This window comes from Somniosus microcephalus, unplaced genomic scaffold, assembly GCF_052327205.1.
Source record: "Somniosus microcephalus isolate GS21.2 unplaced genomic scaffold, FLI_Smic_1.0 unresolved_chr1, whole genome shotgun sequence".
Taxonomy (NCBI): domain Eukaryota; kingdom Metazoa; phylum Chordata; class Chondrichthyes; order Squaliformes; family Somniosidae; genus Somniosus; species Somniosus microcephalus.
This window is the reverse complement of record NW_028225179.1, coordinates 115,476,993-115,493,358: the sequence shown is the minus strand read 5'-3', so window position 1 is coordinate 115,493,358 and position 16,366 is coordinate 115,476,993.

The following is a 16,366-nucleotide window of genomic DNA, read 5'->3' as shown; positions in this document are numbered from 1 at the left end:
ATACCACACCAAGATTCCCCCGGAGGTTCTGCCCTTGCGTGTCTTAGTGTTCTTTACTGAGGGCACAATGATTTCATGGTACATTGGAGGACAGTGGGTGGGCACGTCCTTTTGGCGCCATGTTCCTGTTAACACAATTATATCAATGTCTTTTATAGCTTTTAGGAATTCAGGGTCTGTACTCTTCATCCCAAAAGTTGAGGAGCGGAGACCCTGGATATTCCAGCAGCTTATGTGGAAAGAACGCATTTATATAGTTCGAAAAATGAAATAAAATGGACCTATTTCATGTCTCTCTCTCTCTGTCTTTCATGTCTCTCTCTCTCTCTCTCTGTCTTTTGTGTGTCTCTCTCTCTCTGTCTTTCATGTCTCTCTCTCTCTCTCTCTGTCTTTCATCCAATTATTATTTTTTTTTTTCCAATTAAAAAATGCTTTATTGGCATGAAAGTTTACAGAGAACCATATTGCCAAAGCTTACATATCAAAAAGGTACAGTTTTCCAACATTCTGTAGGTGTCAATCGATTTGACATTTGTTGGGTACATACAATATTACTTTTAAACAATATTAATTTTAAACAGTCTCTCTCTCTCTCTGCCTTTCATCTCTCTCTCTCTGTCTTTCATGTCTCTCTCTCTCTCTGTCTTTCATGTCTCTCTCTCTGTCTTTCATGTCTCTCTCTCTGTCTTTCATCTCTCTCTCTCTCTGTCTTTCAATTTCCAATTTCCAATTCCAATTCCAATTAAAATGCTTTATTGGCATGAAAGTTTACAGAGAACCATATTGCCAAAGCTTACATAGCAAAAAGGTACAGTTTTCCAACATTCTGTAGGTGTCAATCGATTTGACATTTGTTGGGTACATACAATATTACTTTTAAACAATATTAATTTTAAACAGTCTTTGTACTTCATTTGGTACGTTCAATATTAATTTTAAACAGTCTTAATTTTAAACAGTCCTCAGGTTGGTCTGGGGCTGGTCAGGGTCCGGCTGAGTACTTAGTTTCCGTAGCAGCTGACTCAGGGGACTCTTTTCTGGGTTTAGCTCTTGGGTCTGAAAGGCTTTGAAATGAAGGGTGTCTGGGGAGCTAGATTTGAGGTGATTTAGGTGATTTAGGTGATTTGAGGTGATTTAGGAAGTTTAGTGCTCGTTTTTGGATGTTTATTATCAGTGGGTATCTGCCTAGTTCGGCTCTGCATCTCTCTCTCTCTCTGTCTTTCATCTCTCTCTCTCTCTGTCTTTCATCTCTCTCTCTCTCTGTCTTTCATGTCTCTCTCTCTCTCTGTCTTTCATGTCTCTCTCTCTCTGTCTTTCATGTCTCTCTCTCTGTCTTTCCTGTCTCTCTCTCTCTGTCTTTCATCTCTCTCTCTCTCTCTGTCTTTCATCTCAATCAATTCAATTCAATTCAATTCAAATGCTTTATTGGCATGAAAGTTTACAGAGAACCATATTGCCAAAGCTTACACAACAAAAAAGTACAGTTTTCCAACATTCTGTAGGTGTCAAACAATTTTGACCCTTGTTGGGTACATACAATATTACTTTTAAACAATATTAATTTAAACAGTCTTTGTACATCATTGGGTACATTCAGTATTAATTTTAAACAGTCCTCAGGTTGTGACATGTTGTTACATATTTGGCACCAAGGTATGGTCTGTCTCCCTCACCCAGGACTAATCTTAATTTTGACAGGTCATCCAAATCCTTGAAATCTGGGGTTGTTTGGCTGAGCTTGTTAAATAATATGTTTCTTGATGTGTTGAATTTTTCGCATTTTAGGAGGAAATGCATTTCTGTTTCAACCTCGCCAGTCAGACATTGATCGCATATTCTATTCTCTCTAGGCTGCCAGGATTTCTTGTATCTCCCTTTTTCAATTGCCAGTTGGTGGTCGCTTAGTCTGTACCTGGTGAGGGTCTGTCTCTGTTTTGTGTCTCTGATGGTCGAGAGATAGTCTGCCAGTTTATATTCTCTTTTTAGGGCCCGGTAACATTCTAATCTACTTTGGCTTTTGGTTATTTTGTTCCAATGTTCCAGGTAGGTTTCTTTGCATTGTTTAATGATTTGGTTCACTGTGTTGGTCTGGGACTGGTCAGGGTCCGGCTGAGTAGGAGTACTTAGTTTCAGTAGCAGCTGACTCAGGGGACTCTTTTCTGGGTTTAGCTCTTGGGTCTGGAAGGCTTTAAAATGAAGGGTGTCTGGGGAGCTAGTTTTGAGGTGATTTAGGAATTTTAGTGCTCCTTTTTGGATGTTTATTATCAGTGGGTATCTGCCTAGTTCGGCTCTGCATGCATTTGTTGGTGTTTTCCTTTGGGTGCGAAGGATGCTTCGGCAAAATTCTGCATGTAGGGCTTCTATTGTGTGTTTTTCCCATTTTTTGTAGCTATGGTGATTTAGCGGGCCCCATACTTCACTACCGTACAGCGCAATGGGCAGGATTACGCTGTCAAATATTTTGAGCCAGATTTTGATTGGGATTTGGATGTTGTAGAATTTTCTTTTTATTGCATATAGGGCTCTTCGGGCTTTTTCTTTTAGTGCATTCACTGCTATGCTGAAGCTCCCTGATGCTGTAATGGTTAGACCAAGGTAAGTGTAGCTCATAGTGTGTCCTATGATGGTATCACTGAGAGTAAACTGGTATTTGTTTTCCTGACACCTGGGCCTTTTTTGAAAAATCATGATGTTGGTTTTCTTTAGATTTACTGTTAGAGCCCAGTTTTGGCAGTATTTGTCGAGTAGGTCTAGTTGTTGCTGTAATCCCTGTTCTGTGGGAGACAGCAGAACCAGGTCGCCCGCATAGAACAGGGATTTCACTTCTCCATCCAGGAGACAGAGACCCGGTGACTCGCTTTGCTCCAGCATGTCTGCTAATTCATTTATGTATATGTTGAACAGGGTCGGGCTCAAATTACAGCCCTGCCGGACGCCTCTTCTCTGGGTGAAGAAACCGGTGCGTTTGTCTCCAATTTTGACCCCGCATTTATTTTTCAGATACATTGATTTAATAAGGTCATAGACTTTGCCCCCTATTCCGCACTGAAGAAGTTTATAATAGAGCCCTTCGTGCCAGATAGAGTCAAAGGCTTTCTTGAAGTCAATGAAACAGCGAATATTTTCCCATTTTTTGTTTGGTGTATATGTTTTTCAATGAGAATGCGAAGGGTATAGATATGGTCGGTGGTGCGGTGTTTTGGATGAAAGCCTATTTGATTTTTTCTGAGGATATTATGTTTGTTAAGAAAATCCAGTAATCTACTATTTAGAATACTGCAGAATAATTTCCCTAGACAACTGTTGACACAGATGCCGCGGTAGTTATTTGGGTCTGATTTGCTTCCACTTTTATATATGGGAGAGATGAGACCTTGGCACCAGATATCGGGAAAACAGCCTGAACGTAATATGATGTTGAATAACTTGAGTACCGCACCCCGCATCTCCATATTGCTGAAATTGAGCATTTCATTTTTGATGTTGTCTGGACCACAGGCTTTCTTTAGGTGGAGAGATTTTGTTTTTGTGGCCAGTTCTTTCCATGTGATTGGGGAGCCTAGAGGGTTTTGGTTGTCTTTAATTGTTGCTTCTAATGTGTGGAGTTTTTCTGTGACATGATGTTGACTTGGGTTTGTTTCGTTTATTGGGATGTCTTTGTAGAGGTTTTCAAAATGTGTTCTCCAGATGTCGCCATCTTGGATTGGTAATGCTTGCAATTGTGTTGTACTCAGGTTATTCCACATTTCCCAGAATTGATTTGGATTAGTGGAGTTTTCAATTTCTTTGAGTATTTTGTGGGTATAATTTTGTGTTTTGTTTCTAATGGTGTGTTTATATCTTTTGAGGGTCTCATTGTATCTAATACGTAGGTCTGGATTGTTTGGTTGGCGATGCTTTTGGTTTGATATTTTTCTCAGGTCTTTTCTGGCATTTTTGCATTCGTGGTCAAACCATTTCTCATTTTTATTTTGTCTTTTGTAACGTTTCCTCTTCTGTTTCACAAGGTCGGCTTTTACAGCTGCCTCATGGAAGATCATATTTATATCCTCTATGGCCATGTTTACACCATCTCTGGTGATCTCATATAGATTTTCTTTAAATTTTGATATTTTACTTGTGAGATCAGGTGAATTTAGTGCTGTGATGAATTTATCTCCACTGTCTGGTGCCCATCTGTATGTCTGGTTTATTTTATGTAGCTTACTGGGTTCCTTTTTTGTGTCTGTAGTTTCGGCAGAAAGTTTAAGGTACACATTTATTTGGTTATGGTCTGAGAGGGGGGATTGCTGCCTGACAGTGAATGCGTTGATATCGCAGGGGTCCAGGTCAGTGATTGTATAATCCACCACACTAGACCCAAGAGTTGAGGAATATGTGAGTCTCCCTAAGGAGTCCCCTCTGAACCTACCGTTAACTATGTACAGGCCTAAGGCTCGGCAGAGTTGCACTACCTCCCTACCGCTTTTATTTATTTCACAATCGAGGTTGTTCCGATTTGCGATGGTTGGTGTGACATATAGAGGGGTCTGGCCAAACACATGGTTGTTGCCCTGTGGGTCTATGAAGTCAGGTTCACATCCGGTCCTTGCATTTAGGTCCCCACATAGTAGCACCTTTCCTTGGGCCTGGAAATGGCTGATTTCCATGTGGAGAGTGTCAAATATCTCCTCTTCAAAATATGGCGATTCTATTGGAGGTATGTAGATCGCACATAAGTAAACATCGTTTTTTGCTATTCCTATATTTTTATCTAATTTTAGCCATACGTGTGATTTTCCCTGTTTTATCGGTGAGATGTGTTTGTTCAGTTCTCCTTTATACCACACCAGGATTCCCCCGGAGGTTCTGCCCTTGCGTGTCTTAGTGTTCTTTACTGAAGGCACAATGATTTCATGGTACATTGGAGGACAGTGGGTCGGCATGTCCTTTTGGCACCATGTTTCTGTTAGCACAATTATATCAATGTCTTTTATAGCTTTTAGGAATTCAGGGTCTGTACTCTTCATCCCAAAAGTTGAGGAGCGGAGACCCTGGATATTCCAGCAGCTTATGTGGAAAGAACGCATTTATATAGTTCAAAAAAACAAAATAAAGTGGACCTATTTTGTGGGATGAGTGTGGAAACACTATTTTCTATAATGCTAAATGACGATTTAGTATAAATTTGATGAGGCATGCACATATAGCTATCTAATAATAGTAATAATAATGATAAGATAACAATAATGATATTGATAAAATAACAATATTAATAATTTAGTGCATTCCTCTCCGGCTTTCTATCAGGCTGTTCATCATCGTCATGATCTTTCTCAGTTCTTGGTCTACAGTCTGTGGTCTAGAGGGGGGTCTGGGGTCAGGTATAAAAGCACGGTTCTGTTGTTGGTTTTGTATAGGGGGGTGGGGGACATTGGTGGTCCTGTTTGGGTTAGGGCTCCCAATGGTAGAGGGGGTGGGAGGGCTGCGTCTTTTGGCAGTGTTTATCTCTCTCTCTCTCTCTGTCTTTCATGTCTCCCTCTCTCTCTGTCTTTCATCTCTCTCTCTCTCTCTCTGTCTTTCATCTCTCTCTCTCTGTCTTTCATCTCTCTCTCGCTCTGTCTTTCATGTCTCTCTCTCTCTGTCTTTCATCTCTCTCTCTCTCTCTCTGTCTTTCATGTCTCTCTCTCTGTCTTTCATCTCTCTCTCTCTGTCTTTCATGTCTCTCTCTCTCTGTCTTTCATGTCTCTCTCTCTCTGTCTTTCATGTCTCTCTCTCTCTGTCTTTCATGTCTCTCTCTCTCTGTCTTTCATGTCTCTATCTCTCTGTCTTTCATGTCTCTCTCTCTCTCTCTGTCTGTCTTTCATGTCTCTCTCTCTCTCTGTCTTTCGTGTCTCTCTCTCTCTCTCTCTCTGTCTTTCGTGTCTCTCTCTCTCTCTGTCTTTCATGTCTCTCTCTCTCTCTGTCTTTCGTGTCTCTCTCTCTGTCTTTCATGTCTCTCTCTCTGTCTTTCATGTCTCTCGCTCTCTGTCTTTCATGTCTCTCTCTCTCTGTGTCTTTCATGTCTCTCTCTCTCTCTCTGTCTCTCGTGTCTCTCTCTCTCTCTCTGTCTCTCATGTCTCTCTCACTCGCTCTTGCATGTCTCTCTCTCTCTGTCTTTCATCTCTCTCTCTCTGTCTTTCATCTCTCTCTCTGTCTTTCATCTCTCTCTCTCTGTCTTTCATGTCTCTCTCTCTCTCTGTCTTTCATGTCTCTCTCTCTCTGTCTTTCATCTCTCTCTCTCTCTCTCTGTCTTTCATGTCTCTCTCTCTCTCTCTCTGTCTTTCATGTCTCTCTCCCTCTCTGTCTTTCATGTCTCTCTCTCTCTCTCTCTGTCTTTCATGTCTCTCTCTCTATCTTTCATGTCTCTCTCTCTCTCTCTCTCTCTGTCTTTCATGTCTCTCTCTCTCTCTCTCGTTCATGTTGTAATGATATCAGCAAATAGTGATGGGATTTGCCTGTTTGATTGTGATGCCTTACCAGCATATTTGCCTGATTGATTACTTATGCCTGACCAGCAGAGGGCATGTGACAGAGGCAAGCAGTTTAGTTTTGGTTTTGCTTTAGATGGATTTCTAGCATGGTGTCTCCTGTAAGGCTGTTAACCAGAGTTGAACAAACATTAGATTAAAAGACATCCTCTTTCATAAATGTCTCATCATTGAACCCACAAAGAAATCAGTACATGGTGTCAGAAGTGATTGAAAGAGATGAAGAGGAAAAATCTGAAGTTAAATCAGCTCTCCACGTATTAGCAAGCCAAAAGAGAACATCGTTACTTACCATTGAAGAATAGCTAACAAAGTGAAAAAATTGAAGGTTTACACCCACCGGCGAAGCTTCAGTTGACAGGTAATGTGGCTGAAAATTGGAGGAGATTCAAACAATGTGTAGAGTTGTATTTAGCGGCAATCGGAGCTGACGAGAAAAGTGATATAAAGAAATTGTCAGTGTTCTTACATGTTTTGGGTGATGAAGCGCTGGAGGTGTATAATAACTTCACATTCGCTGCTGTTGGAGACAAAATGAAGCTAGATAAAATAATGGAACAGTTTAAGGCCTACTGCATACCTAAACTTAACGTGACGTTTGAGAGGCACAGATTTTGCACATGTGTACAGAAAACGGGTGAGACTATTGATCAGTATGTGACTGAACTGAGAAACCGAAGCAAAACATGTGAATTTGGGGGACTGACAGACTCGCTGATAAAAGACAGACTGGTGTGTGGTATTCCAGATAATGGTCTAAGGGAAAGACTGCGAAGAGAGCAAGATCTAGACCTGGGAAAAGCCATAGCACTGTGTAGGGCTACAGAGACTGTGAAGTCGCAGGCAAAGGAGCTGTTCAGTGACAGTAGCTGCAACGTGGATGCAGTGAGTATGAACGGACACAAACCATTTAACAAAAAGAGCGCCAATGTGAAAAAAGAGGCGTGGCCAGCGAACAAAAATGAAAGAGACAATCGAAAGTCATGTAGTCGATGCGGGACACAGCATACACCAAAAAAGTGTCCAGCATATGGTAAAAAATACAATAGTTGCAACAGAAACAACCATTATGCCCGTTGCTGCAAGAACCAAGCGCAACAAAGCAAGGTCCATGCAGTAGATGAAAGCGAGATAGAGGAGTTCTATGTAGATGTTGTGTCTGAAAACAAAAAAGAAAAAAGAGACTGGATGTTGACACTAAAAGTGAATGACATACACATTCCATTTAAATTGGATACTGGAGCACAAGTTAATGTGATATCAGAGACTGATTTTAAGAAAATTAGACCCAGACCAAAGATACATGGAATAAAAGTGAAAGTGACAGGATACTCAGGTACTGATATACCAGTGAAAGGAAGATGCATTGTCAAAGTAACACGCAAGGACAGAGAGCACACGCTAGCATTAATCGTGGTGCCAAAGGATGTGCAAGCCATACTAGGTTTAAAAGCCTGTGTGAGACTGAACCTGGTAAAGAGTCCTCGTTGTGGAAAGCGAAGGAGAGACAGTCTATGATGAACTCATGAAAGAGTACAACAACCTATTTAAGGGTCTAGGCTGCCTGCCAGGAGAACACACAATCAGAGTAGATAAAAGTATGACACCGGTCATACATCCATGCAGAAAAGTTCCGTTTGCTCTTCAAAAGCAACTGAAGGCAGAGTTGGACAGGATGGAAAGCCTGAACGTGATTCAGAAGATAGATGAGCCAACTGAGTGGGTGAGTTCCCTCGGCGTTGTGGACAAAAAGAATGGAAAGCTCAGAATTTGCCTGGATCCAAGAGAGCTAAACAGAGCAATAAAGAGAGAGCACTTCAAGCTTCCTACACATGAGGAAATCATGTCACAGTTTGCAAATGCAAAGTATTTCAGCAAGTTAGATGCATCATCAGGATTTTGGCAGATGAAATTGGACGAAGCAAGTTCAAGACTGTGCACGTTCAACAGCCCATTTGGCAGGTACAGATTCCTAAGGTTACCATTTGGCATTGCCTCAGCTCCTGAAGTGTATCACAAAACTATCCATATGATCTATGAGCATCTGGAGGGAGTTGATACATCGATGGATGACATCATAGTATGGGGAACCACGAGAACTGAACATGACGAGAGACTGAAAAAAGTGCTGGAAGCAACAAGGAAAACAAACCTGAAGCTGAATAGAGAGAAATGCCAGCTCGGGGTGACAGAACTGACATTCGTGGGAGATATCCTTAGCAGTGAGGGCATCAGACCAGATCCCAGAAAGGTGTCCGCCATTCAGAATATGCCAAAGCCACAATGCAAAAAGGACGTGCAGAGGTTTAATGGAATGATCAACTACATGGGTAAATTCATATCCAACCTCTCAGAAAAGATGGCGCCACTGAGAAGACTAACTGAAAAGAACATAGAATGGGAATGGAATCACGAGCATGAGAAGTCATGGAGCGATCTAAAGAAACTGCTCACAGAGGAACCAGTTCTGAGGTTTTATGACCCAGCGAGACCCATCAAGATATCATCAGATGCATCACAGAGTGGGCTCGGTGCCGTTCTTCTGCAAAAATATGACTACTGGCAACCTATTGCATATGCATCGCGCTCAATGACAGACGCGGAGACGCGATATGCTCAAATAGAAAAGGAGCTGCTCAGCATCACATATGCCTGTGAAAGATTTCACCAGTTTGTGGCAGGACAAGCAATCAGTGCAGAGACTGACCATAAGCCCTTGATTGCATTGTTCCAAAAGCCACTAAATAGCTGTCCGCTTAGAATACAAAGAATGATGATCAGGCTGCAACGCTATACACTGAATGTTGCGTACACACCGGGTAAGCTGATGTATACAGCAGACACGTTGTCCAGAGCTGTTGACCCAAGTGAGCCCGCAAACACCAAAATGGATGAAAAAGTGAACGCCTACGTGGACATGATCACAAGTGCACTGCCCATAGCAGATGCAAAAATGGAGCTCATAAAGACTGAGACAAACAAAGATGAAACACTGAGACGACTGAGGAAAAGCATCTTGGATGGATGGCCCAACATGAAGCAAGACTGCTCACCTGACATGGCAGAGTACTGGAACTGCAGGGTGGAACTATCAGTGGTCGAAGACATCATCTACAAAGGAAGTAAAATAGTTATCCCAAAGAGTCTGAGAAAAAAGATGCTAAAAAGGATCCATGGAGGACATCTGGGAATCGAAAAGTGTAAGAAAAGAGCACGAGAGGTGATGTACTGGCCACGAGTCAACCAAGATGTGACAAATGAGGTGTCAAACTGCACAATATGCCTGAAATATCGAGCAAGCAATCCGGTAGAACCACTAAAGCCACACCCAGCGCCAGACAGACCTTACCAGAAGGTAGGCGCTGACCTATTCGTATGTCAAGGGAAGGACTATCTTGTAGTCACAGACTATTACTCCCTGTATCCAGAGGTTTGTAGACTGTACACCACCACTGCAGATGCTGTGATAAGATGTATGAAAGCCATATTCTCCAGACATGGCGTGGCAAGCGAGGTCTTCACAGACAACGGACCCCAGTTTTACAATGCAAGTTTCCGACACTTTGCCAAAGAGTGGGACTTTGTCCACACAATGTCAAGTCCTCACTTTCCACAGTCCAATGGACTAGTGGAAAAATTGGTCCAGACAGTGAAAAGACTGATGTACAAGGCAAAAGACAGTGGAACTGACTTCTACCATAGCATGCTTGTATACCGCACAACGCCGCTCGAGTGTGGTAAGTCACCAGCCCAACTCCTTATGGGACGTATGCTAAGGTCAAACCTACCCATCCCGGAGAACCTCCTGAAAACAAGAGGGGGAGAAAGTGAGGAAGTTCAAACAGCAACAGAAAGAAAAGCAAAAGTACTACTATGACAGAGGAACACAAAACCTACCTGAACTCCACACTGGTGACCAAGTAAGGTTCAAAGACAAAACAAACATATGGACTCAGAAGGGAACTGTCCTGAGTGAAGTTCAATCAAGATCATACACCATTCAAACAGATGAGGGTGCTGTTCTGCAAAGAAATCGTCGAGATCTTCTCATGGGACCAGCCACAGCAAGTCAAAAGACTGATACTGTTGAACAACCTGATCACACAGCAGGTCAAAACACTGATACTGTTGAACAACCTGATCACACAGCTGAGAAATCATCATCTGAGGCAACAACTCAGATTCAAGGACAATCAATCAGAAAATCCTCAAGACACGTGAAGCCTCCTGAGAGGCTCATTGAGCAAATTTAAGGACTATTGTTACAGAAGGAAGTAATGTTATCTTATTCTTTCTTCAAGTTCTAGTGTAATTACATATTTCATGTGAACACACAAAACAAGGTTAAAAAACCTTGATCATGATAATGATCATGTAAGTTCATTAAGTGTTACAGTTAAAATGCAGATTAATACAAAGAAAACATGTTGTTAGTTAAAAGTAAAATACTTTTGTTTTAAGAAAGGGAGATGTAATGATATCAGCAAATAGTGATGGGATTTGCCTGTTTGATTATGATGCCTAACCAGCATATTTGCCTGATTGATTACTTATGCCTGACCAGCAGAGGGCATGTGACAGAGACAAGCAGTTTAGTTTTGGTTTTGCTTTAGATGGATTTCTAGCATGGTGTCTCCTGTAAGGCTGTTAACCAGAGTTGAACAAACATTAGATTAAAAGACATTCTCTTTCATAAATGTCTCGTCATTGAACCCACAAAGAAATCAATACATATGTCTCTCTCTCTCTGTCTTTCATGTCTCTCTCTCTCCCTCTCCCTCTCTCTGTCTTTCATGTCTCTCTCTCTCTCTCTGTCTTTCATGTGTGTCTCTCTCTCTCTCTCTGTCTTTCATGTCTCTCTCTCTCTCTCTCTGTCTTTCATCTCTCTCTGTCTTTCATGTCTCTCTCTCTCTTTCATGTCTCTCTGTCTTTCATGTCTCTCTCTGTCTTTCATTTCTCTCTCTCTCTGTCTTTCATGTCTCTCTCTGTCTTTCATGTCTCTCTCTCTCTCTGTCTCTCATGTCTCTCTCTCTGTCTTTCGTGTCTCTCTCTCTCTGTCTTTCGTGTCTCTCTCTCTCTCTTTCATGTCTCTTTCTCTCTTTCATCTCTCTCTCTCAAATTCAAATTCAAATTCAAATGCTTTATTGGCATGAAAGTTTACAGAGAACCATATTGCCAAAGCTTACATAGCAAAAAGGTACAGTTTTCCAACATTCTGTAGGTGTCAATCGATTTGACATTTGTTGGGTACATACAATATTACTTTTAAACAATATTAATTTTAAACAGTCTTTGTACTTCATTTGGTACGTTCAATATTAATTTTAAACAGTCTTAATTTTAAACAGTCCTCAGGTTGTGACATGTTGTTACATATTTGGCCCCAAGGTATGGTCTGTCTCCTTCTCCCAGGACTAATCTCAATTTTGACAGGTCATCCAATTCCTTGAAATCTGGGGTTGTTTGGCTTAGCTTGTTGAATAATATGTTTCTTGATGTGTTGAATTTTTCGCATTTTAGGAGGAAATGCATTTCTGTTTCAACCTCGCCGGCCAGACATTGATCGCATATTCTATTCTCTCTAGGCTGCCAGGATTTCTTGTATCTGCCTTTTTCAATTTCCAGTTGCTGGTCGCTTAGTCTGTACCTGGTGAGGGTCTGTCTCTGTTTTGTGTCTCTGATGGTCGTGAGGTAGTCTGCCAGTTTATATTCTCTTTTTAGGGCCCGGTAACATTCTAATCTGCTTTGGCTTTCGGTTATTTTGTTCCAATGTTCCAGGTAGGTTTCTTTGCATTGTTTAATGATTTGGTTCACTCGGATTGGTGTTTGGACGGCTGTGTTGGTCTGGGGCTGGTCAGGGTCCGGCTGAGTACTTAGTTTCAGTAGCAGCTGACTCAGGGGACTCTTTTCTGGGTTTAGCTCTTGGGTCTGAAAGGCTTTGAAATGAAGGGTGTCTGGGGAGCTAGATTTGAGGTGATTTAGGAAGTTTAGTGCTCGTTTTTGGATGTTTATTATCAGTGGGTATCTGCCTAGTTCGGCTCTGCATGCATTTGTTGGTGTTTTTCTTTGGGTGCGAAGGATGCTTCGGCAGAATTCTGCATGTAGGGCTTCTATTGTGTGTTTTTCCCATTTAGTGTAGCTTTGGTGATTTAGCGGGCCCCATACTTCACTACCGTACAGTGCAATGGGCAGGATTATGCTGTCAAATATTTTGAGCCAGATTTTGATTGGGATTTGGATGTTGTAGAATTTTCTTTTTATTGCATATAGGGCTCTTCGGGCTTTTTCTTTTAGTGCATTCACTGCTATGCTGAAGCTCCCTGATGCTGTAATAGTTAGACCAAGGTAGGTGTAGCTCATAGTGTGTCCTATAGTGGTATCACTGAGGGTAAACTGGTATTTGTTTTCCTGACATCTGGGCCTTTTTTGAAAAATCATGATGTTGGTTTTCTTTAGATTTACTGTTAGAGCCCAATTTTGGCAGTATTTGTCGAGTAGGTCTAGTTGTTGCTGTAATCCCTGTTCTGTGGGAGACAGCAGAACCAGGTCGTCCGCATAGAACAGGGATTTCACTTCTCCATCCAGGAGACGGAGACCTGGTGACTCGCTTTGCTCCAGCATGTCTGCTAATTCATTTATGTATATGTTGAACAGGGTCGGGCTCAAATTGCAGCCCTGCCGGATGCCTCTTCTCTGGGTGAAGAAATCGGTGCGTTTGTCTCCAATTTTGACCCCGCATTTGTTTTTCAGATACATTGATTTAATAAGGTCATAGACTTTGCCCCCTATTCCACACTGAAGAAGTTTATAATAGAGCCCTTCGTGCCATATAGAGTCAAAGGCTTTCTTGAAGTCGATGAAACAGGCGAATATTTTCCCATTTTTTGTTTGGTGTATATGTTTTCCAATGAGGGTGTGAAGGGTATAGATATGGTCGGCTGTGCGGTGTTTTGGAAGAAAGCCTATTTGTTTTTTTCTGAGGATATTATGTTTGTTAAGAAAATCAAGTAATCTACTATTTAGAATACTGCAGAATAACTTTCCTGGACAGCTGTTGACACAGATGCCGCGGTAGTTATTTGGGTCTGATTTGTTTCCACTTTTATATATGGGGGAGATTAGTCCTTGGCACCAGATATCGGGAAAACAGCCTGAGCGTAATATGATGTTGAATAGTTTGAGTATCGCACCCTGCATCTCCATATTGCTGAACTTGAGCATTTCATTTTTGATGTTGTCTGGGCCACAGGCTTTCTTTAGGTGGAGAGATTTTGTTTTTGTGGCCAGTTCTTTCCATGTGATTGGGGAGTCTAGAGGGTTTTGGTTGTCTTTAATTGTTGCTTCTAATGTGTGGAGTTTTTCTGTGACCTGATGTTGACTTGGGTTTGTTTCGTTTATTGGGATGTCTTTGTAGAGGTTTTCAAAATGTGTTCTCCAGATGTCTCCATCTTGGATTGGTAATGCTTGCAATTGTGTTGTACTCAGGTTATTCCACATTTCCCAGAATTGTTTTGGATTGGTGGAGTTTTCAATTTCTTCGAGTATTTTGTGGGTATAGTTTTGTGTTTTGTTCCTAATGGTGTGTTTATATCTTTTGAGGGTTTCATTGTATCTAGTACGTAGGTTCGGATTGTTTGGTTGGTGATGCTTTTGGTTTGATATTTTTCTCAGGTTTTTTCTGGCATTTTTGCATTCGTGGTCAAACCATTTCTTATTTTTATTTTGTCTTTTGTGACGCTTCATCTTATGTTTCACAAGGTCGGCTTTTACAGCTGCCTCATGGAAGATCATATTTATATCCTCTATGGCCATGTTTACACCATCTCTGGTGATCTCGTATGGGTTTTCTTTAAATTTTGATATTTTACTTGTGAGATCAGGTGACTTTAGTGCTGTGATGAATTTTTCTCCACTGTCTGGGGCCCATCTGTATGTCTGGTTTATTTTATGGAGCTTACTGGGTTCCTTTTTTGTGTCTGTAGTTTGGGCAGAAAGTTTAAGGTACATATTTATTTGGTTATGGTCTGAGAGGGGGGATTGCTGCCTGACAGTGAATGAGTTGATATCGCAGGGGTCCAGGTCAGTGATTGTATAGTCCACCACACTAGACCCAAGAGTTGAGGAGTATGTGAGTCTCCCTAGGGAGTCCCCTCTGAACCTACCGTTAACTATGTACAGGCCTAAGGCTCGGCAGAGTTGCACTACCTCCCTACCGCTTTTATTTATTTCACGATCAAGGTTGTTCCGATTTGCGATGGCTGGTGTGACATCTAAAGGGGTCTGGCCAAACACATGGTTGTTTCCCTGTGGGTCTATGAAGTCAGGTTCACAACCGGTCCTTGCATTTAGGTCCCCACATATTATCACCTTTCCTTGGGCCTGGAAATGGCTGATTTCCATGTGGAGAGTATCAAATAACTCCTCTTCGAAATATGGCGATTCTATTGGAGGTATGTAGATCGCACATAAGTAAACATCTTTTTTTGCTATTCCTATATTTTTATCTAGTTTTAGCCATACGTGTGATTTTCCCTGTTTTACCGGTGAGATGTGTTTGTCCAGTTCTCCCTTATACCACACCAATATTCCCCCGGAGGTTCTGCCCTTGCGTGTTTTAGTGTTCTTTACTGAGGGCACAATGATTTCATGGTACATTGGAGGACAGTGGGTCGGCATGTCCTTTTGGCACCATGTTTCTGTTAACACAATTATATCAATGTCTTTTATAGCTTTTAGGAATTCAGGGTCTGTACTCTTCATCCCAAAAGTTGAGGAGCGGAGGCCCTGGATATTCCAGCAGCTTATGTGGAAAGAACGCATTTATATAGTTCAATAAAACGAAATAAAATGGACCTATTTTGTGGGATGAGTGTGGAAACACTATTTTCTATAATGCTAAATGATGATTTAGTATAAATTTGATGAGGCATGCACATATATCTATCTAATAATAGTAATAATACTGATAAGATAACAATAATGATAATGATAAATAACAATATTAATAATTTCTCCGGCTTTCTATCAGGCTGTTCAGCATCGTCATGATCTTTCTCAGTTCTTGGTCTACAGTCTGTGGTCTAGAGGGGGGTCTTGGGTCAGGTATAAAAGCACGGTTCTGTTGTTGGTTTTGTAAAGGGGGGTGGGGGACATTGGTGATCCTGTTTGGGCTCCCAATGGTAGAGGGGGTGGGAGGTCTGCGTCTTTTGGCAGTGTTTATGAGGTTTCTTGCGAAGACCCACATCCGCTGTTTGAGTCTCTTTCATCTCTCTCTCTCTGTCTTTCATGTCTCTCTCTCTCTCTCTCTTTCATCTCTCTCTCTCTCTGTCTTTCATGTCTCTCTCTCTCTCTTTCATCTCTCTCTCTCTGTCTCTCTCTCTCTCTTTCATGTCTCTCTCTCTCTGTCTTTCATGTCTCTCTCTCTTTCATCTCTCTCTCTCTCTGTCTTTCATGTCTCTCTCTCTCTCTCTCTCTCTTTCATCTCTCTCTCTCTCTCTCTTTCATCTCTCTCTCTCTCTCTCTGTCTTTCATGTCTCTCTCTCGCTCTCTCTCTGTCTTTCATGTCTCTCTCTCTCTGTCTTTCATGTCTCTCTCTCTCTCTCTCTCTTTCATGTCTCTCAATTCAATTCAATTCAGTTCAATTCAATTCAATTCAAATGCTTTATTGGCATGAAAGTTTACAGGGAACCATGTTGCCAAAGCTTACATAACAAAAAGTACAGGTTTCCAACATTCTGTAGGTGTCAAACGTTTTTCACCCTCGTTGGGTACAGACAGTATTAATTTAAACAGTCGTTGACCCTCGTTGGGTGCATTCAGTATTAATTTAAAACAGTCGTTGGGTACATTCGGTATTG